The following is a 24,484-nucleotide window of genomic DNA, read 5'->3' as shown; positions in this document are numbered from 1 at the left end:
GCTACTACTACTGTTGGGTCTGCTTGATGTGACTGATGCAGAGCTTACTGAAGGTAGACATACATTCATTCAAAGATGAATACTAGGTTCATAGGTTCATAGGTAGGTACTTGGCTATCGGACCTAGGGCCTAAGTAAGCCTAGCCAACAAGGTTCCCTGGATTAAGCCACCTAAGAAAGTTATTTTCCTGTACCACTGTTGAGCAGAGCCACAGAAGTGATCCCCTGGGTGTATTTCCTATTTCCCATCCACTCATCAAGATTTGTCTTGAAGAGTGCCAATGAGGAACTTTGCTTGACATAGATGGGTAGCTTGTTCAAGAGTATGGGAAGTTTCTGGGACAGGAATCTATCCCTCCAGCATAAACTGCTTATTGTGGTGACAAGGTTTAGGTCCCTAGAGCGTGTAGCTTGGAGGGATTGGGATTTCTATAGGTATAGCATGTCCAACAGCTCTGGGTTTCACATAGCTTTATATGTTAGGCCGAGATCACCTCAGAGTAGGCGAGATGCTATGGAGTAAAGCTGGAGTTTTTTGAGACGGTCAGTGAAGGGCATCTGTTTGAGGCCAGTAATCCTCTTTGTGTGGTACTTCTGTGGCCTTTCTAGCTGCTGCAGATCTCTTGTGAGGTACATTCCAAAAGGGGCGTTGTACTCTATAATGGGTCTAATGAGTGTCGAGTAGAGGGGAACAATGACCTCTTTTTTCCTGGATGAAAACCCTTTTGTGATGAGGTGTGCCATATAGAAGGACTTCCTGACTACTGTGGTGATGTGATTATCAAAGGAGAGACTATTGAACACCTGGGTCCCAAGGTCTCTTATCACACATTCGGTGTTAAGTAGACTGCTGCTTATGTGGTAGTTCATGGGTACTAAGTTTTCACCAGAGGGGATGACAATGCACTTTTTGGCATTGAGCTTGAGGTCATGGCTCTGACACCAGGCATCTGTCTCAGTGAGTCAGTCCAGAAACCATTACATAGCCAAATGAACCCCATTCGAAAGTTCCCTCCAGCCTCAAAGAGGACGACAGGGTAGCTCTTGGGGAGAATTAGATGCTGCCCATGCAATTACCTTAGCCTCTCTTGAAGGTGACAGGGGAATACCTCTTAATGTCTTAGAGCAAGAAATCTGGGCAAAGCCATAGATAAAAGTGGGACAAAGGCAATTTTTAAATAGTGTCTTACAAACTTAGAAAGTTGATAGAATAAGAGGTTTTGCATCAACATAAATTTTCTGAAGAGTATAAAGTCCGAAACGGTCTGTCATTATTTTCTAACTTCAGTCTTTAATGTTTTGTCACTAATTTCCCACAAAACCACAACTTCATGAAAAACAGATCAAAAATCCCGAGGCAAAAATCTGAACAGTCTGTGAAAAAGTGAACAATTGAGAAGTATAGACAGGGGTGCAACTCGGCTTAATTTGTAGTGGAAGTTTGTTCCATAGGTGGGCAATAAGTTTGTTATGAGTGTACGTTGCCACCATGTCTTATTTATCTGTTGATGAAGGTTTGATTTTTGTTGTCTTTTTTTTTTTTTTTGAATTATCATTTAAGACATAAGGAAATACAAATTCATATAAGAGAAAACAAACCATGTTCACAGTTACAACCATATATCACATATATTCTTTTATACAATTATCAATTCAACATTATATAAACTGATTGATTCCTGCCTTACCTTAAACCTCACTCCTCCTCCAAAATATTATTCTGCATGTATTCCCATGGGCTATAATTTCCATTTTTTATATGTAACTTGTTCCTACCCTTTTCTAAAGATCCTATTTACAGTTATTTTATCTCTGTTACAATATTCATTGTTTCAAATGCAGTTTGTTTAAACTTGGATTTCCATTTTTATTAATTGCTTTTTAGGCATCCTCCAGAATTAAACTTAATAAAGCTTACTTAAACTTAATAAGGCCTTATTATATCTAGGCAATTCAGATCCTGGATCCCAGCTAAAAAAAATAATTTCCTTAATTACACCCATTTGTGCACTCAATATCTCTGACAGAGTACTCTCTAGGGAATTTTTAAAGTCTGCCAACTCATTACTCTCTCAAAGCGTATGTTTCCAGTTACCTCTTTCTGTCATGTCATGCCTTCAACATTTGCCATCTTCTTGAGGAAAATTTTTGGAGTCTGCTTGTGGTATAATAATGTCTATGCAAACATTTCTGTGCAAAAATCCTGAATATTCTAGACATTGCTACATATTTGAGAGCCCCACATATATCATCCCATTGTTTCCTTGTGAATTACTTGTCCAGTCTCTTTCCAATTTTTCTAACCTCCTCTGATTGATTCATATAGCTATTTGCAACTTTTATAGGCCCTATTAATTACCCCCTTTTTAACAACTTATCTTCTAGAGTCAACTAAAAACTGCCAGATTCCCCTTTCCCTTTCTTTTTGAATACACTCTGATATAATCCCTGATATAGGAGACAATCTCTGGCCTGTAGTACAATAGTCTTCTTGGCCTTTTCCCATTCTATTAGCTTTCCCTCTCTTGTAATCTGCTGCTTGGTTCCTTTGCCAGTTTTCTCCAGAAAATTCTCACCCCCTCTTGCCTATTCCCTGTAGCCCTAATTACAGTCATCCCTAGCAGTAGAATCTCCCTTCTCCAGTGTTGTATTGGCTTTGTTCTTAAAATACTTTCTGCTTCCTTATGAATATAAAATTATGTATGGCTGCTGTTATTCTCCTTAAGGATCTTCATCCAAAATCCATCTCTCTCCTTATTTCTTGAATTTCCTTCCTGCTTCATTATCATCATCCCTTTCCAGTTTGAATTATAGCTTTTGGTTTATGTTATGTAAATGAGCCTTAACTGTGTTGCTCTAAAATACCTCTTCAAATCAGTTAATCCCAAACCACCGTGTTCTATTGGAAGAACGCACTTATCCCTCTTGACCCTTTTCCTATTCCCTTCCCTGATAAGATCCTTCAACTTCTCCTCTGGTTAATAAAAATATACCCGACCTGTATATAAACTAAAAAAACTAAAAACATTTTTACTGCTTGCATTTTGCTATCAATATCCTTAAATGAGAGCTTAGTTTTTGTATTATATTTTGTTTAGTCTCTTCCCACATATCCTTAGCTACCATAACAAAATCCTTTTTAACCCATACTCCTGAGTACTTCATTTATCATGTACCCATAAATATGGGTGTTGCTGAACCAATTCATGTGTGGATATCTAGTTTACACCTATGGCCTTTGTTCTGTCTTCATGCATTTTATACCCCCAAAAGACTTAAAACTGTCTTAGAATGTTTCCCAAAACTGACATGTCCTTTTCTGGTTTTATCTGGTACAAAATAATTTTGTCTGCAAATGCAGCTAACTTTTATTGATTAACAAAACAATTATTTCCTTGAATTTCTCTGTCCCTTATTTTTTTTTACCAATGACTATACATATAATGCAAATAAAGGGAATAGAGAACACTCTTGCCTGGTTCCTCTCTTCAGAAGCAGCTTATTAGAGAGGAACCGTCCCACTTGGATTTTTTGCCTTTGATCCCTCATATATCCTCTTAACTAACCTTATTACTATATCAGGGAATGCAAAATACTTCCTTTGCCCTACTCATAAAATTCCAGCTTAATCTATCAAATACTTTTCCTGCATCAAGACCCAACAATGGAAGTATTTTCTTACACTCAGCTTCCCTCTAGATCATCATTGTTCCACTAATGTTGTGAAATGTTTGTCCACCTCTTCCAAAACACATTAATCCAGCTCTTTTAATTTTGGCAACACTTTTGATATTCTTTTAGCTACTACAGACACAAACACTTTATAATCATGGTTAAAAGTTGAAATGGATCTATATGAAGCTCATTGTGATGGGTTGCCACTGTGTTTAGGTATTATAGCTATTGCAGCTTCCTTCCAGGTTATTGGTGCTTCACCTCCTTTTAAAATACTGTTAAAGAAACCTTAAAGATCTTTAACACTTTCTTCCTTCCTAGAGTCCAGATTTTCACAGGAATGCCATCTATTCCTGGATACTTTCCTGCAGATTTATTATATGTCATTGTTTTTCTCCTATCTTCCTGCCTTAATTGCTGATCCTCCTCTGCCTCTAAGCTTGGCATGCTTAAGTCTTCCATAAATATTTCCATTTGTGCTTTTTCTTAATTTTTCACATTCCACTGTTTTATAAAAAAAAATTCTTACAATTTTCAAAATATCTCTAATACCTCTTCAATATCTCTAGTTATGTTTTTTGTTATAGACTACATAAGCTTGGCAACAACCATTTCTACTTTCTGTTGCCTAAGTTGCTGTACTAAATGTTTTTTGTGCTGTGGAGTTATCAAAAAACAGATGCTTGACAGCTCTGCTCCTCTTGTTCAGTGACATACCCCTTATTCTGCTGTACTAAAACTTTTCTCAACCCCCTCTAAGTAATTATTTTTGCTTCTTAATCATATCTCTTTTTCTTTTATTTCTGTCCTGTTTTTAACTTCACTTTAATTTTATCCCAGTAATTAGCTTTAACTTCTGAAGAAAATTCTATCTGTCCTAATAACTTGAATAATTTCCACTACCCATTTGTTAAATTCCTTTTTTTTAACAGTTAAGTGGGGAAGCAACAGTGCCTTATTTGTACTTCTTTACCCTACATTTTTATCCTAGTTGTTACTGGTGCATGATTTGAAATAGTTATTGAATGTTTGTCAAAGCTTTCACTTAAAAACTTGTTTTTGTAAAGTATAATTTTTGTCTAGTCTAGCCCAGTTGTTGGACCTTGGGGAATAATATGTAAGTTCTCTTAGAGAGTCTACTACTAAATCCATGCCTTTATACCAAATAGTTTCATAAATTTCTTCAGGAATCTCCTGTATTTTGTTATATTTCCCTTTTAGGACACAAGATTCAACCTCATTATTGCAGACCAAGTTCCAGTCCCCACATATAATATTTCCTGTTGAAAACTGATTACTTCTCCCCAAAATTTCTTAAGCTTCATAAAAGCAGTTTTAGATGGAATATAAATATATGCCAGCATAATCCTCCTCCCATGGCAGCAACATCTTACTACCACAAATTTAACATTATTTTTTTCTCTTCTATCACTATTGGAGCTCCTCTAGCAATTAGTATAAATACTCCCCTTTTTCTTTGTCCCTGGTATTTTGTTCAGTATCCATCTTAAAATCATTTCTTTATCAATTTCACATGCTCACTTCTTTACAAATGTGCAGCCTGTAGCATTGCTATTTGCAGTCTGCCTTTCTGAATATGATTAAGTAATCTTGATTTTTTTGTATGTACCCTTGAAACCATTCATGTTCCAAAATATGTTTATTGTAGCAATTATGGTAAGTTATTATTCCCAGCTATTGTATATGACAGCTTGTTTAAATGGTTATTTCCTGCTTTTGTGTTCCATGCATCCACTAAGATTTGGCAGGTTGATCCTTTAAACAGTTGTTTCTTGTCACGTCCATTTGAACCTGTGTCATATTTTTAAATACTTTGTTTCAATGAAACCCTCAACAAAACACAGCCAGACCATCCCCAATATCATATTAACTTAAAACAAGCACAGAAAACTATGTACATCTTCAAGTAATGAAGTTTAATACTCTTCATAAGAACAATTGCTCTAAATCAACAGCTATACTCACAGGCATTGACTAGCCGGTAATTAATGTTATCCATGCTAAAGTGTGTGTTATAGGCTGTGCTTATACTTACACTAATTACTGTCTATTCTTGTCTTAATTCCACTCCCAGATGTGAAAAACAGTTTGTATGCTTTGTGACAACATTAACATTCAGCCTAAAAAAAAGTGCATCAGCTATCTTTAAATAAAACTAAATTATACATTGTTTTGGTAAATGCATTAAGGCATTTAGTTTACAGAAAAGCGTCTATCTTTTATTCACTTTTTCTTTATTACAATAGCTTAAAAAATAGCAATATTAACATTACCATTCCCCACACAAGGTTTGCTGATTGCTTTTTCAGGAACAAGCCCTTACCTGCCATTCTGGGTCCAGCCCTCGCTGTTCTTGGGCTCACTCCCCTACCCTGCCCCCATTTTTCACCCTTCCCCACTATCTCTAGATTTATACCTAACCACTCCACCCACTTAGTCCCAACCAATCACTTCTAGCAACACCTCCTCAGCTATCAATCCACTTGTTTCCTCAGCCTAAACACTCCCCCTTCTTTCTTGAGCAGACCCACACTATTACAAACCAATTACCACGTACACAGTCAATCTCGCCATTCTCTTTCTCCTAGTCCTAACCCACCACCTGACCTCCTATCAAACCATACTAAATCTTACCATTACAACCCCATCAAAGCATACCTCCTCTCACACATCTCCCAGCCATTGCTACAGCTCACACAAGTCCCCAAATAGTCACTGCTACATAACTCTCACTCCACCCTTTGGTATACTCCTCCCAACCTGTACCATATATCTTAGTACAGATAAATATATTACCATTCTAACCAAATTGTCCAAAATCCTACACCACATTAGCCGCCAACTGACCCTAGCCAAGGACATACATCCCAGTCCTGTTCCAAACCCTTGCACATCTACTCCTTCTTCCCCATCTCTCTCACCCAAACTATCCCCTTTCTCCTGACCAAAGAATAGCCTTCTACTACTAAACTTACACATCTGAAGCATAAACAATAAAGTTCACCTACTACATGCCTTGTTATCCTCCTATTCCCCTGATCTAACATCCCTAACTGAAACATGTTGGAAACCTACTACACCTGTCAGTGAATTCCTCCCACCTGGGTACAATGTATTACACAATGACAGATTATCCAAGAAACAGGGTGGGATAGCATTACTTTTCAAAAATAACCTAAAATCTGTACTATTGATCATCCTATTCCTCTGTTCAATACTGCTGAGCTACTTCTAGCCAAACTTAAACTTAGTGACAAAAAATCAATTAACATTATCACAAGCTATATACCTCCTGGCAACAATATCTCCTACCTAGAATCCCTTCTACACTGGGTTAATCTTAATGTACCCCAAGAAACAATCATCCTTGGTGACTTTAATATATACTGGCATGCCTGCTCAGATACTAACCCCATTAACCATATTGATCTCTTTAGCTTCTCCTAAGTTATTCAATCGAGCACTAGGCTAGGAAACAATAAAACCAAAGAAAGTCTCCTAGACTGGATCCTAATAAACAAGACCAGTTCTCTTTACCTAGCAGGTGCCTACCAGACACCCTTAGTGATCACCAACCCACCTTCTTACTAAAATATAAAACCCATCCCAACTCTACTCCACTAATTCAAACTATCCATAACAAACACAACTTTGACTCTTAACAAATTCAAACTTGAACTAAAATACAAAAATCGAAACACACTAAAAGAAGTTCCCCTAGACTAAGCTGTTAATCATTTCAACAGCACATTCCTAAGAATCATGAATGCCCATGTCCCACCATGTACCCCAAAACTCAAAATAAACATAGCTCCCTGGATCACCAAAGAGTCTAAACACATGATAACACAAAGAAATAGAGCCTGGCAGCACTGGCAGGCCACAAAAACTGCAGTTACTAGAGAACAATTCCAAAAGCTAAGAAATGAAACTAAAAAAACGATTCTCCTGGACGAAAATAATTATTTCCTACAATTGCAAAACCAACATCAACACAATCCCAAATATTCTGGGCTGGAATAAATAAATTACTTTGCTCTGGTAAACCCTCCAACCCCCCACCTACCTCCACAAATGAAATCACAGATATACCAGACTCATTCAATAAATACTTCATAGACACTATCTCCAAACTAGTTCAACAACAACCCAATACCACTGACAACAATATTCCCATGTCTGCACTCAGGCCTAACACTGCCTTCCAATTTCAAAACATCCCTACTAATTTTGTCAAAAAATTGCTAACTAAACTTAAACCAACTAGCCTAGCAGCTGACAACATCCCCTCTGAATACCTCCAGCTGGCTGCTAACGAGCTTGCCTACCCAATCTCTGTTCTGCTTAATAGATCCATATCTGACAGCACCATCCTACCAATCTGAAAAATCCCCTACATCATCCCTTTGCATAAAGGAGGCTCATCCACTGACTTTACCAACTATTTCCCTAATGCCATTCTGCCCCCCTAGCAAAAATTCTCGAAAAAATGTATACACCACCAACTTATGCCATACCTACTCAATAGCCAACTACTCTCTCCCACCCAGCATGGCTTCCAACCTGCCCACAGTACAACCACACCCAATCTCTCCTTTGCAAACCACATCAACCAAAACAGACTCCTAGGTAAACTTACATCTGCCATATTCTTAGACTTGTCAAAAGCCTTTCATATGGTCAACCATCCTAAACTACTCTGCTCCCTCACTAATCTTGGCCTTAGCAACCACTCACTAGCCTGGTTCCAGGATTACCTACTGGATAGACAACAAGCAGTTTGATGGAACAATAACATATTCTCACTGCTACCTATGACCACTGGAGTCCCACAAGGGTCCATTTTAGGTCCCCTACTTATTCTCCATCTTCATTAATGATTCTCACTGTATCTGCCAAGAAACAACCATTATACAGTATGCTGATGACACAACATTAGTCTGCTCAGACAATAACCAACACAAACTGTTCACTATCACACAAAAAGCCTTCCAAACTACTGAAACCTGGTTTCTTAACAAAAACCTCTTACTCAATCCAAAAAAGACCAAACTGATGATATTTAAACCAAACAAATCCACTCCATTTCCTGACTCATTCAATAGTGTGTCCAGAGATGGAACCATCATCTCATCAGACATATATACTAAACTACAGGAGTGACCATCAACAAGAACCTCAAGTTTGATCTACATATAAATCAAACTATTAAAAACATTCACAGAAAACTGGGAAGCCTCTATAAAAACAAACCATTTCTAACTCATCCTGCTGGAATAACCATAGCTCATACCACCTCTCCCCACTACTATATGCTGCTCCTATCTTCACCAACCTACCCAAAGCTGAAATGGCCAAGCTCAACATCTGCTACAATCAAATTGCCAGATTTGCTACCGGTGCTCCCTACTGTTCCCACCACTGTCAGGCACTACGTCAACTCAATTGGCTTGAATTCACAAATCTCCTCTCGTTTCTCCAGCTCTCTTTCTCTAATAAACTGTTATTACTCCCTGAAAAACACCTGCAATATCTAACCTACTTAAACTACATGCCAATCCCAGACAACTTTGCTCTAGTGAAAAAAATGTAATTAATATAACCAAAACCAACAACTCAGCAGGTGACTCACTATTCTCCAACTACATAGGCAAAATCTGGAACTGATTACCCTTGGCGGTTACCTCTGCCAATTCAATCATTACTTTCAAACAACTACTAAAACAACACCTTCTATTCTCATGGAAATGCTCCTCCCTCCCCCCAGGTTGACCTCTTACTTTATCCCAGTCCCCAGCCACTATCCTGCTTCCTCTCACCTCTATACTTTGCAGTGCATCCATAATCTCCCGTAAGGTACTTCAGTCCCTAGGATTCTCTACATCCCATGTACTATCATGCATCAAACATTATACTATTGTATGTTTGATATGCCTGTCAATATCTAGGATGATTGTACTACACACCTGTAAACCTATACAATCTTGTAGAATAATGTGTGTTTTCCTAATAATATTTGCATGTTATATATACATTTCTTTTTTCTTCAAAACTGTAATTCCATGCAGTATTGTAAACAATCTGTCATTTTTTCCTTTTTTTCTTTTCCTATGAAAATAAGCTTGTTTTGTTTCATTCTTTTCTTATGAAAATGTGCTTGTTATGTATACATTTCTTACTAGTCTATTATTTTCAAACTTTATTTTTATTGAGCAGCTTATCTTTGTACATTTTAATTTTACAATTCTCTTAGTAAACAATATCCAGACCTCTATATGTATTGCCTTCACCTTTAATCAACTTGTTTACATGGAGATATAAGAACAGAATGTACGTCTCGACTAACACTGAGGATTTATTTGCTAAAGGAAAACTACTCATGATTTTTTTGATTTTCATTTAAAAAACACTTAAAAACTTGTCTTTAGATTAAGCCAATGGCATTATGCATTTACCTATGTAAAAGAAAACATTTCAGCTCCACATATATTATATTCAGAGCACCTTTTCACCCCATCCCCATCGCAACAGTCCAAGATTACAGCGATTAACTGAAACATGCTTTTGTCCGGTATTTCTTCTTTTTTAAAATTGTAATGCATACATTTCACATGCAATTACTAAAAATGTTTTGCTGTATAATATGCAATTTATATGATGAATGCTTTATATAAATGCTGTTAAGAACAAACATTGTTTTACTGAGTTACTTTTTCTCCCCTCCCCTTTTAGTGCCCTTCTAAACATCAATGAGATAAAGTGGGCCACATGCCTCAGTCCCACCACAAGTTTAATAAAGTCAACAAAAAATCCAGTCCATGTCAATATCTTTATTTTGTAAAGCCATATTTCTCAAATGTGACTGACTGCTTTACAGTTACACATTTATTTATTTATTTATTTATTTTATTTTACATTTGTTGACCGGGCTAGTCTAACTGGATATATGTCCATTTTCAGTAGAGGCCCAGGGAGAAAAGCTCCAAGCATAGGCAACAACATAACATGCAATATATACAATAGTAAAATGAATAACAGAACATTGTTGAGATTGTAAATATGGAAAAACTTATACAGAGTCCTTTATGGGATTTAGCTAACATCTGAGGAAGTCTAGCTATTTAGCGGATGAAAGTGCTTAATGTAATAAATTGGTGGATTATCTGTGGATGCTTTCTTTTTATTTTAGTTATTCAGCTAACATCTAATACAAAGAGCAGACAACACTGAAAAAAAAAATCATAAGCCCCACTTTTTTTTTTTTTTTGAGTAAGAAGGAAAGCTAATATAAAAATTCTTATAAAGTACTAAGAAGGAAATCTCGTTAGATACTAATGAGATGTTAAATAACTGGTTAATACAGGTCAGCATCCTAGTACAATAGAGTAGCAAAGTATGGGGACAGCACGACTGGGGAGAGAGATATTAGTCAGGGTTAGAGCAGGGACAAAGCCAATGTGTTTTAAGGTATTCTTTAAGGTGTTTTTTGAAAAGCAGTGTAGAAGAAAGAGTAAAAGATTCTATAAAGAGAGCCTAGTTTTCTATTGACAGATTTTATGATAGTATTAATGTGATCGTCAAAGCTAAGGTTGTGGTCAATAGTAATACCCAGAAGACTGATTGTAGTGTCTGGGCATATGCTAGTTCCATTGTTGGAGGTTACTGGGAAGTGAATTTGTGGTGACTTTTGGGCAGGAGCAAAAAGCAGTAATTTTGTTTTTTTTTGGGGTTCAGGAGGAGGTAATGCTGCATGAACCAATTTTCAACAATATTAAATACTGTTTGGGTGAGGATCTGGAGAGAAGTTAGGGACTTGGCTGTGCATACTAAAGTAGAATCATCTGCATATTGTATGCAGGTGGCTTGAGGAATTTTGGCATTTAGATCATTAATAAAAATTGAAAAGAGGAGAGGGCCTAAAATAGAGCCTTGTGGTACTCCAATGTTGACAGGGAGGGGTGTAGAAAGATTATTGTCCCAGAGCATTGCTTGGTGCCTGTTTTCCAGATATGATTTAAACCAGAGTAATGCTTGTGGGTCAAGTGATAGGGCTTTTAATTTGTCCATAAGTAGGTGATGGTTAACCATGTCAAATGCTTTTGAAAGGTCAATGAATAGTGCAGAGAAAAGAGAGTTGTTATTACAATGTTTGTTTATACAGTCAGAAAAGGATAGCAGGGTGGTAGTAGTGCTATGGTGAGGCCTGAAACCATGCTGGCAGTTAGCAAGTAAATTATTTTGGAGGAGGTGGTCTAGTAATTGTCGGTGTATGCATTTTTCCATTATTTTAGCTATTGGAGAGAATAAGGCAATTGGAAAGTTCAGTAGATGCACCACCTTTATGTAGAGAGATGACATGTGAGACTTTCCATATGTAAGGGATTGTGCTTTCTGTAATTGTCCTATTAATAAGGATGGAAATGGGATAGGCAATGGCTGTGGCAGCAATTTGCAGGTATTCTGCTGGAAGACAGTCAGCAGAAGGGGTGCCAGGTTTGAGTTTTTGTAGGAGGGTGCAAATGAGGGATGTAGGTACTGGCTGTATATGGAAGGTAGGGACTGGGCTATGTGTGGTATTAAATGGGCTAGTGCTAATAGGGGGTAATGTGTTAGCTAGAGTTTGAATGGCTTCAGTGAAGTATTTGTTTGAAGGCATCAGCAATTTGTTTAGAGTTACTATGGGTGATACCTGTTGGGTTAGGAGTTTTAGAGTGTCCTGGCTGAAGTAGTTTGTTAATGCCTGACCAGAACTTTTGTGCTTTTTGCTGGTGGGTTTGTTGGAGGTGCAGGTAAAAGTTTTGTTTGTCTAGTAGAATGTCTTTTTTGGTTGCATTTCGTAATTGTTTAAAGTGAAGGTGGTCTGCTGGGCTTTTAGAGGCCCTCTATTTGGCCCAGATTTTATTTTGTAAAAGGATCTTTTGTCTAGTTTGTTTTGTGATCCATGGGGCAATTTTGGTTCTTACTCAAGTGGAGCGAGAGGGGGCATGGTAATCTAGAATTTGTAGGAATCTAATATTAAAGTAGGTAACTGCTTCCTCTAGTTGAAGATGATGCAGTGGGGACCAGTCACATGCTTTGAGTTCATTTTGGAAGCTCTCTGGATGAAAGTGTTTTTTAGAGCGAGAGGTTTTGAAAATATTATAATTGGGGCTATGAGTTTTTTGTTTAATTGTATAAGTTAGAACATGGTCACTCATGTCATCTGGAAGGGTACCTGATTTATATGTATTAGGATGGCTGTTTATAAGGATCCAGTCTAGGGCAGTTTCCTTACCATTCGGTTTATGGATTCTAGTAGGGGTGGTTATTATTTGGGAAATAACATATAGATTTATGTGGGAGATAGGATTAAGGGAGCTACAGGTAGCCCAGTCTATATTAAAATCACCTAGGACAATGGTTTCCTGAGATAGGTGAGTAGTAAGGCATCTAAGGATGTTTTCAAGAGTATTGATATTATTTCCGGAGGGGAAGAGAGACACAAATTATGTAGATAGATTTAGAGTTGTTGATTTGAAATGTAGCAGTACGGGTTTCTGCATTAGTATCTAAGGGTAGAAACATATTGAAGGAAGAGACCTGAAGTTCTGATTTATACAGAATGGCTACATCTTCCCCTTTTTTGGTTTTGAGGTCACATCTCAGGATGTTATATCCAGGAAGGTAATTTCTTGGTCTTGAGTTGTAGGCTTTAGCCAGGTTTCTGTAATACAGAGGATATCGAATGCGTTTACTTCTAAGAGTGAATTTAGGTGGGTAATTTTGCTGTTAATGCTACGGAAGCTGAGGTGAGCTATCACGAGTGAGTTTGAAAGTCTTTTTGGTGTAAGGATAGCATGAGATGTTAGGTTTTGTGGGTCACTGGGAATTGTTATATTGAGGCCAGGGTTTGGGTGAATATCACCATGTTGTTGAGGTTTTTGTATAATTTTTAAGAGTTTGTTGTAGTTATTCAGGGTTTTCTTCTTATGGAAGTAAGAGATATGGGTAGATCTGTGATACATTGGGAGTATGTAGATAGAAATGGAGGTAATGTTTATGTGATTGAGGGAGTTTGTGTAAGAAAGTGAATTTGTTTGTTGGTGGGGGTGGTGATGTTCAGCCAGAAAAAATGTTCATAGAAGGTTGGTGCATAGGGAATAGACAGCGAAGTTAGGATAGTAGATAAGAATAAAAGAGTTATGTATATATTTTCTGTAATGTGGCCATTAGGATTAGTAGGTAAGGAGGTGTAGTATGAAGAGGGAGAGTGCCTAATATAAACTAAAATAGGGGTAGTAGTAGGATAGGAAAGTTATATAGTGCAAACAGTACAGGATAATGAGTGTGCAGAGATGAGGGAGAAAAGTTAAAGGCATGAGGTTACTTGAGGAGTGGTTAAGATAGGCAGTGATAGGTTAAAGAGGGGAAGGGAGTGTGGATGCTGAAGTATAAGGTTAATAGCACTGGGGGTGGTTGGGAATTGAGGGTAGGGTAGGGGAGCCGAGTGAGCCTGCAGGGTGAACGGAGTGGGAAGAGCAGGTAAAGATTCTACAGAGACAATGTGAGAGCAGCAGATTTCTGAGGCAGTGCAAATAGTTGCAGGTAAGTACAGTGTGGTACAACAGATATAAATAGAGAAGGATAGTGGAGTGGAAGGAGGAAAAGAAATATAGCTAGAAGGTGGGGGAAGAAAGAATAAGAACAATGAGATGCCGCAGGAAGATTATCAACTAATCAAGGGATACAATCTATGAAAGTTTTCAGAGATGATATCTGTGAAAGTGGAGGAGAGAGTTTTAGCCCACAGATAGATTAGGGTGCCACCTAGTGGTCAGAGAGCAGAAAACTATAAGGTAAATATAATGTAGATAGCTAGTAGAGATGGTTCAGCTAGTGGATTTGGGGGGGTAGAAGTTGTTACAGGGATAGCGAGGAGTCTGGCTGCTGGCTTCCTGACTCAATGGCTGTGAAACTTTCTATACTTAGATAAATTACAATTAAAACAAGTATCTTAATAAAGGACCAGGGTGGAACATACTTTCTGAATCCCTTTGAGACTGACAGAAAAACAGTACTGGGGTAGTAGAAATTCTCAACCCGATGTCGGGATGGCTTGAAATTAACAGGAGGGGATCCTTAGAGATCAGGCAGGTCCCTTAGTGTAGGATAGGAGGTAGTGAGCTGGGAAAAATTAGAAGGATAAAAAAGTATGAGTGATGTGCTGTATTGTTAAGGCAATCAGGGTAAGATACAGTTCAAGCAGTAATATTAAAACAGTCAGAGTAAGATACAGTTCAAGCAATAATATTAAAACAATCAGGGTGAGACAGTTCAAGCAGTAATATTAAAACAGTCAGTGTAAGATACAGTTCAAGCAATAATATTAAAATAATCAAGGTAAGACACAGTTCAAGCAGTAATATTAAAACAGTCAGGGTAAGATACAGTTCAAGCAATAATATTAAAACAATCAAGGTAAGACACAGTTCAAGCAGAATATACAGTCTATCCAAGGATGATATGAACTCAGCCTAAAAAAATAACATTTCCAAATAGGTGCAGAGACATAAAAAAGTATACAGTTATATACAGGCACCATGGATTGATTGGATTCCCTTCAATTTATGATATTAGGAGCAGTCAAGAAGTTAACTAAAGCCTGCTTATGTTAGTGAGAAAATGACTTTTCTGCATCAGCTATGTGGCCAGGTCATAAGATACAGGTGTTATATTGATAATCGCTTTGAAAAACTAAGCTGATCTAGCTTGCCTGAAAAAATGATGACAGGAGTGCTAGGTAAATACTAGTCGATAGAGGCAAAAAAGACTACACTCCCGAGTTATTTAAGCATTTCAAACTATAACGTAGATACACCATAAAAAACATGGAGTAAAATATCACTCTGTGTTACTATACAGCCTTAACAAAGACAGTCGATAATTAAAATTACACAGTACTCACATGTAGGAAGGAATACTCCAGCACAGAATACACAAGGTAACTAACTCAGTACAGTGGCTAAAAGCAGTTAGATTAACCTTATATTTAGGGTTTAAATTATCCTTATATAAAGGGTTACACACCATAGTACATTGTGGTAAAACTGCACTCGCAAGATTTTACGGCTGCATCACATTACGATGCTAACAAAATGCCTCAGTAAGAAACACAGTTAGAATGATTATAGCAGCATCCACGAGTGATTAGAGGACATAGAGACCAGATAAACTACAGCAAAATACCTGAGAAAACACTGCACGCTTTTCACTAAACACCTCTTAATTCAGGACCTCACTAACATTAAAAGCCAGTGTATCTAATGAATATGGACTCCACGGGAAGTGCAGTGTATCAAGACGTGCAGAGTGGTGTGTAAGAAGCCATGTGGGAGTCACCACTAGTTAAAGTAGCTGTTTTGTATGCCTGAAACCCTCAAACTCTTGTTTATTTAATAGGGCATATCTGAATCCTTCCCCTTATATGGATATCATAAACATAGGCTACTAACATTTTACACTTGCCAGCATGGACAAACAATAACACAAAGTATACAAGAGAGAAAAAGCAAAGTAAAGTCTTAAAAAATACACAAATAATATACACTTAATGAGGTGTTAGGAGCTAAAAACCTGATATCATTATTGTAGATAATTACAAGGACAGCTTACAGCAATTGCAGCCATGATTAAAAAGAACAAAATGTGCTGGTATGGTACTTACAGTAGAACAAGCCTCCAGGGTCAAGGCCGTGCAGCAGCCAGGGTAAATACAGGGATAGTAAAGATGGAGCCATGAAGGGCTTCCCCCTATATGCCTTCGGGGCAGGATGTAAGGTGGGAGGAGGAAGAGACAGGGGAAGGAGGGGGCAGGTAGGTAATGGAGGGGCAAGGAAACATATACAGTGTTCTAGGAGCAACAGGTAGTCAAGTTGTACTACATTAGTGAATAAGTTTGAAAAAGAGAAGAGGAAATGGCTGAAGTGTTGAATGAAAGTGCAATAGAGTTGTGAAAGGGGGTGGCAGAGAAATACAGAGCTATGGAGGTGCAGGTAAGAATGAGGGCATAGGGCAGGTAAAGGAAGATTCTACAGAGACGATGTGAGAGCAGCAGATTTCTGAGGCAGTGCAAATAGTTGCAGGTAAGTACAGTGTGGTACAAAAGGTGTAAGATAGAGGAGGATAGTGGAGTGGAAGGAGGAAAAGAAATATATTTAATCACTAAGTTCCATATTTCTGGTCTATTTCCTGCTTGTCTCCATCTCCCAACACCAGACCTTGGTTGAAGTCCAAGGTATTCTTCTAGTGAACTACTGTGCTTTTTTTTCTCAGTGAAGTATTTTCCTTTGTAGCAATGGAAACATTTTCTGTGGCAAAGTCTCTACATTAGGAGCATGAGAAGTTGGGTTGCCTTCTGTCTGATGGCTCAGTTTATGTAGTTCCTTCTTAGCATATTCTGCTTCAAAAAATGAAAAACGTATTCTGAAGAAAAAACTGGATACAGCAGTTTGAATCTCACACCTGTCTCTTGATATTTCCCAATCACTGGGATAAAGTTGCTACTCTTTTTCCTTGTATGCAATAGATAATCATTTTCCACAAACATTCTACTGTCTCCATTATTTAATATTTTGCCCTTCTGATGCAGTTTTGTCAGGATCAACTCTTTGTCCTGGTATAACTGCATCTTTACTAATACAAGTCTTGGCTACTTTCTCATGGCCAGGTTTGCAGCATACATATGATGTGCCTTTTCAATTAACTAATCATGTTGTGGAATACCAGTCCAGTTACTTATCTGTGCTTTCATAAAATGAGTACAGTCTGTTCTTTCCAGTTTCTTTTGTACATCAGACAATCTCAGGCTTTCTGTGTACTCTGTCCATTCTGATGTATCCTCTTGTTATCTTTACTACACTATCAAATAAAACATTCAGGAGTAGGACATTTTAAATCCACACCATTCAAGTATTAGGGAGTAGAAAAGCTATGTATGTGAATTCTCAAAGACAGCCTGGCTTTGTGTGAAGGGATGATCATATCATTCTGGAGTCTATTCCATGTTGGCCACTAGGCCTGAAAATAAGTCGTTCACAACTTATGAACTTATTACCAACTGAGAAGAAAGGGCACTATACTTTAATTTTGCCCACAGCACTGCAATCTAGGAGGTAGTATATGTAGAGATTAGGGATGGAGGGCAGGGCTCATTCATCAGAGATGTGCTCTGAGAAAATATTTGCAGTAAAATTCAAAGCAGTCCAATGTACTACAGCAATAAATTGAGGGAAGGCAATTATGTCCACAGTAGTCTGTGTGTGTTGGGAGTGTTTACTTTAGGTTTCAAGCAGTCAGAATAGACCCTCAGTGTCAGTATACCAAAAAAGTAAGATGAAAGGAGGGTTTGAGGCTAATGAATGGGGCTGGTGCTGTACTGACATTAAGCTTGGGACAGAACTTAGGTAGAGTATGATAGAAAGAGGCTGGGGTACAAAAGGGGTATGTCACCACAGGCCCAAACTGTGAAGAAAAAAAAATAGTTTTGTATTTCCTCTAGTCTAAAATAACTTTTTTTTAAACAAGAAACACCTTTATTAAACCATCACTTATAAGATAAACAATTATACATTTATATAAAAAAATGAAACTACACCAATACAATCCTAGTTGCAAGCATTTTACATCACAAACCATACTGACACACTCCTAGTTGCAAACATTAATCATTTATAATCTACCCAATCGCTTTCAGTCAAACATTACTTAGTGCATGACCTTTGAAGAAAGTGTGCTTTTTTTCATTTTATGTGGGTACATACATTTAATTTTCTCTAATTTTCTTGTGCGAAGCATGCTTTATTAAGGATGACAACATCTAGGAGCAAAAAACAAATATAGTTAAGATAAATGCACCCAAAGGCATGAAACTTTAGTGCTTAGCAACTCAAAGTCTTTCTGTATGCTCATGCCAGTAGCAACAGTTTCAAGACCAGTGTTTTAAGTTAAGGTATACCTAATCTATGTGTGATTTGAGCTGACCAGTTGGCATAATGGTTAAAGTCTTTGCCTTCCATGCCCAAGATATAAGGTTCATTTCTGACATCTAACCAATACCTGTATGCAGTTTGCTTGTTCTTCCTCAGTTGTTGTGGGATTCCACCCACCTCCAAAAAACATGTTGAGTGTTTCTACCTCAAACTTTCCCAAAAATGGAGCTGTGGGCACCCTTATAATTGGAAGACTTGTATAAGCCAATCACTTTGAGCATCAACTGTGTCATGCAGTATCCTCAAGGTATGAGAGCACTGATCATAGACTGTGTGAGATGTCAGAGTTAACCCCTTGATGGTGTTAAAAATATTGCTTAAGGTGATTTGGACTTGTTTTTTTTTTTTGCATAACAGGTTCAATTTTAGTTATTTTATATCATGGCTAGCTTCAAAACAATATATTGGGGGGGTTCACTCTTCACAACTGTGGTGGAATTAAGGAGTTGGTATATATAATATATAATTTAGATGGCTTGGGGAATGAAGGCTCACGCATGGAAGGGCGGAGGGGGCTTGTCTCCTGCAAAAAAAAGAGAGACTGTGTTTTTTTTCTGTTCACGGTTTTCAATATTGAATTTTCTGTGAGCTAAAAAAATTCTTTAATGGCTGTTACATAAACCATATATGTGCAGTGCATATGTGTTCATATGCTCAGTAACCATAGATTACTGATGTGTTCTTAGCATCCTGTGTGCATTAACATTCTTTCTAATACTGTAACTAGTCAATGTAATTCAACTCCATCCAAACCTACCCAGAAATAACAATCAATCTGCCAAATGTGACTAAGAATTGCTGCAATGTAGGTTCACTGACAGGGAGCATTTTGGAAGTAGAAGACATGTTGGTAAGAAGGAGGCCGGACAACTTATATATGCAAAAGACAAGATGGAAAAACAGTGCAGCAAAACTACTTGGTTGGGATCCAAAGTCTACTACTCAGAAGGCGGACAAGCTAAAAATAGTCTAGAAATTGTGGTGTTGGAGAGACTTCAGAAGACAGTGAGGGAAGTTATCAGAATTATTGGCAGTCATGGTAATCAGACTCCAGTGTAAGGATAGGGTATTATTCATAATCTCAGCCAATGCCCCACAACAAAGTTGTTTTAGTGAGGAAATGGGTGCATTCAGACAGTAGTTGCAGGAACTACTAGATAAAGCATGGCACCATGAATTGGTGTTGATAATGGGTGACCTGATTGCATATATTGGGATATTCAGAAGAGGATATTAGGACTGCTTTGGTCCTCAGGGGTAGGGCAACAGGAATAAAGAAGGAGTTGACATTTTAGACTTCTGTCTGACGAATGCTTGATGGTGGCCAACACATTGTTGTGCAAAAGAGACAGTCACAAGATCACATAAAGTTCTGGTCAACATGCAAGTTAGGTAATACACACCCTAGTAAGAAAAAAGCAGTCATACTTAGTGAGAGTCACACTGCCAGAGCATCAACCACTGGTTAAAAACACATGTTAAAAAGTGATGGTGATGCCCTTAGAGATTAGTTACCTTATCAGTAGACAAATACAACCTGTCAATCATATTAATATATGTAGGGAGGAATTATTAAAAATATTAGCTGTGGTATTCAGTTTCATCCTATTTTACTGCCATCAAAATTCTTATCTTAACACATGCATCCCAAGTTCCTTGTAAAGGACCAGGGCTGTAGTAATTCTCCAGTACCAGCTTTAATCTCTTCAATATTGTCATTGACCAAGGGTCTGTCCTGGCATTCTGGGGATAAGGCTGGTCTGAATGAGATGCCAACTAATGATGTAGAAGAAATGAATATCAGAAAACCATGCCAAGTAAGTTTTTCATGTATTACTGATGGCATATGACTTAAATTAGTGAGGACATGTGCCATCTATTTAATCTGACATGCTCATCTACACTGCACCATTTTGTAGCTTTAAGCTGCTTCCTTTTAGTTCAGTGCCTTCTTAAAATTATAATATCAAAGAAGAAGTGCACAAAGTTCAAAACTAGAGCATTTGTCCTTCTCTGGCAAGTATAGGAAGATGGCTGGAAAGTTTTGCTGCTGGTTGTTAAATTACACAGAGCAGTTGCCAGACACAGCGCTACATGGAAATTTGGATTCCTGGTCATATACATTTGTTAAGCATCTGGTTGGGTTTGTTTGTTCTGATTTCCTGCTAAGGAGTGTATCACATAACTTGTTTGCAGTTAAAAGCATTCTCTAGAGTCTCCTTGATCCTTTATCTGTTTAAACATTTCTGCAGTTTTTTTCTACCTAAGTAGTGTTGGTAGTGTAGCATTGTGCATATTCAGGCTTGTGTTTTGGGCCTAGTTGTTTGTTAGTAGAGGCTGTGTGTATGAGCACATGTTCCAGGCCATCATAGCTTAGCCAGAGCCAGTATAACATTTCAGTGAGAGTGAATTGTTTGCGGTCATTGGCTGACTGGGGTTGCCTGGACTACGGCTTGGAGTAAGCACCTCATTGGTTCTTTCAAGCTTTTTTTTAAGTTGTTTCAGGTTTCAACTTTGTTACTTAAGAAGTTAACTTGTGAGTGTTTCTGCCATTTCACACTGAGCTGATTGGAGGAAGTCAGAGGAATGGCTCTGAGACAACTAATCTGTGATATATAAAATTAAGTATCCTGTTTTTTGCTTATTTCTGAGTTATTCATAGCACTTTTATTGTCTGCATATACCTTGCTAGCTAGTTTCACTGTGTGTGAGGTATTAACTAGAAACTTTCTACAATTGTTAAGCATCTGGTTGGGTTTTTGTCTCCCACTCTCCCTCCCTATTGGTATCCTGTTTTTATACTTGGTGGCTTTGCAGTTGCCCACCCCTACTGTAAATTTGATCTGGGACACTCCTTCCAGTCTAGTGTCATTACCTAATTCTACCTAATCCAGGGAGAACATTTGAGAAGGCCAACCTAGTTAGTTTCTGCTCCTCCTTTCCCCTTTCCACTTTACTAAAAAACAAAAAAAAAATTTATAAGCTTGTTTCCTTCCTAGTCCAGATACAGATTTGCTGTATCCAGGACTGTTTGTAAGCTTCTGAGCCCCCAAGCCTTTCTGTGTTGGAGGGAAGCCTTCTAGCTTAATTTTGTTTCTTAGAACTAGCCAGTTTTCTAGTTTCAGCACTCAAATCTGTTTCTCTGAGCTCAGCACTTGTTCAGAACTCATTGTAAGCACTAAATAAAATACAAATTACTACACCACTCAACTTTCCTCACTTGTCTAGATGAAAACAGTTTTTAGCACTTAATAAATAAGCACCTATCCAGGCATGTCTAAGGGTCAGCTCCTGGTGTTTTCTCCTATCTACCTGATGAATCTGGACATCTTGAGGCAATGCAGCAATTGCCTCATGTACACAGACAACCCTCTCCTCCTACCACTCAACACTACAACCTGTGAGAGATGCACTTATATAGCCAAACTGGAAGCAAAGCCCTATTTACCCAAGACTGGACTAGACAGTCAAGAGGGGAAGGTAAACACTTGCTCCACACCACACTCATCACATAGTCCCTCAAAACCTACACCACCAAAACACACACATAGAAACACAAAACACACACCTACATTCATGGATGCTCTAAAAAGAAATCTACTCAAGCAACAGGGACCTCCAAAGCAGAAACTCAAGCAACCTCCACCCCCCCCCAATGGAACCCAAATGACACATAGCCCACAAACTCAGTGTGCCACTCAACCACAGCCCGTAAGGCATAACAACGTACCCAACTCTCTAGTCATAGATGACTCTATAGTCAGGCTCACTGATGTTCCACTCACCAGGCTAAACAAGGAGAAAGTTACTGTCAGTTGCCTGTCAGGTGCCAGGATCCGCCACATAATGCATGTACTCAGGTCACTCCACAACAAATACAAAAATCTGACTGTCATTGTTCATGTTGGTGTGAATGACCTGAGATGTACCTCCCTGGACTACATGAAAAGAGACATGGAGGAGCTGTCTGATCTTGTTGCCCAGGCAGGTATGACACTAGCCCTGAGTAGCATCCTGCCATCACCCAGAATGATACCACAGTACAAGGACAAAATAATTGACTTCAGTAATTGGCTAAGCTTCTGGTGTCATTCTAAGGGGATCCAGTATCTGTCTGCCTGGGATGACATGATCGACAAACCAGGATGCTTTTCCAGAGATGGCCTGCACCTGTCACCCTTGGGATTTCAGATACTGACGAAGGCTCTTGCCACCCCTATAGTACCTTTTTTAGGCAAGATTCAAATGACAACTTCACCACTGTAACAGGTACAAGCAAGCAAAATCTGAGGGTAATGCTACTTAATGCTAAAAGTCTAAACCTCAAAATGCACACACTTGAGGCACTCCTTAAAATGGAGAACATCGACATCTGTGCAGTGACAGAGACCTGGTTCAAGGCTCCAGAGAGCACCCCTGCATTACCACATAATTCATACCAAACCTTTCGGCTACCTAACCTGGACTGAAGCACTAAAGGCAGAGGCGTGTCCATATTCATTATGGATACCCACACCTCCTGGCTAGCTGCTCAGCATAATGCATCCGAGATGATCTAAGTGCAACTAACTCTGGGCAAGACCACAATCCAAACTGTAGCTTGCTACAGATCCCCCACCATGCCCCAGGATTCCAACTCCTCATTTCTTGATACACTGGAAAATATTAGGGTACAACCTACCACCCTAATAATGGGCAATTTCAACTACCCTACCATTAACTGGGAAAACTACTCATGTAAGAACTCTTGTGCTCAATGTTTTCTGGAATTCATAAACTCCAGTACCTGGTCATTACCAACATGGGCAACCAGTGTTCCACACCAGAGGTCAATTCATCGTTGGTCAGATCCGACCACAAGCAAATCACCCTAGACATCCACATCCCACCCCCACCCCCCATTAGGGAAACCACCATAAAAAATTTCTACAAAGCCAACTTCATGCTTCTGAAGACAGAAGTGGCAAATGTCACAACACCCATGCTGATGGACAATAGAGGTATGACTGCTGAATCCTATACAATTGCACTTTATAAGCACTTACAAGAGTGCATGGATCATGCAATCCCTAACAGAACCAAGATGCTATCCTCGAAAAAAAGGAAGCCAATCTGGTGGTCCCCTGCCATAAACAAACTCTACAACAGAAGAAAGAAACTGTTGCAAAAAAGAGTAAAATCCCATGATTGGAGGAATTCCGTGGTCAGCCTCAGTAAGAAGCTGAGATCTCTCATAAAATCCTCCAAAGCTAGTTACAAAAACAAAACCGCCACTGATTCTAAAGACAACCACAAAACATTCTATAGCTATGTCAAGAATCTCAATGGCAACACTCAGATCTGCTCTGAGTTACAGCACAATGGCACTAAATATACAGAACCAACTGATATTGCCAACATCCTGGCAGATAGGTTCAGTGCCATCTTTACCCCTCTCTCATCCCCCTAAAGGGCCCATCTCTATACTGGAAGAATGAAAAGTTCCTGTAATCACGGCTGCACAGGTAAAAAACACACTCTACAAAGCAAAGAACACCGCATCCATGGGGCTTGACAACATCCCAGGCTGCGTTCAACATGAACTACAGAATGAACTGGCACCCCACCTAAGTACCATGTTCAATCATAGCCTCACCTCTGGCTTTGTGCCCACTGAATGGCGCACAGCAATGGTTATCTCACTCCACAAATGGGGAGCCACCACGGACCCCAGGAACTACCACCCCATTAGCCTGATGAGCCTGGTCTGCAAGGCTATGGAA

General features: G+C 38.6%; 1 long non-coding RNA gene across 1 annotated transcript in view; it reads right to left on the bottom strand.

Moving 5' to 3' along the window:
- The window catches only part of LOC122805809, a 21,278-nt gene extending 4,827 nt beyond the window's left edge, over positions 1 to 16,451 (bottom strand). The window contains exon 1 of the long non-coding RNA XR_006365455.1: positions 16,400 to 16,451. This is a non-coding gene — a long non-coding RNA (uncharacterized LOC122805809). The remainder of the gene's footprint in view (positions 1 to 16,399) is intronic.
- Positions 16,452 to 24,484: the final 8,033 nt, after the last annotated feature.

This window comes from Protopterus annectens, chromosome 7.part0, assembly GCF_019279795.1.
Source record: "Protopterus annectens isolate FY-2018-M chromosome 7.part0, PAN1.0, whole genome shotgun sequence".
Lineage (NCBI taxonomy): Eukaryota > Metazoa > Chordata > Ceratodontiformes > Protopteridae > Protopterus > Protopterus annectens.
Note: the sequence above shows the minus strand (reverse complement) of the source record. Positions and strands in the feature narration are given on the sequence as shown.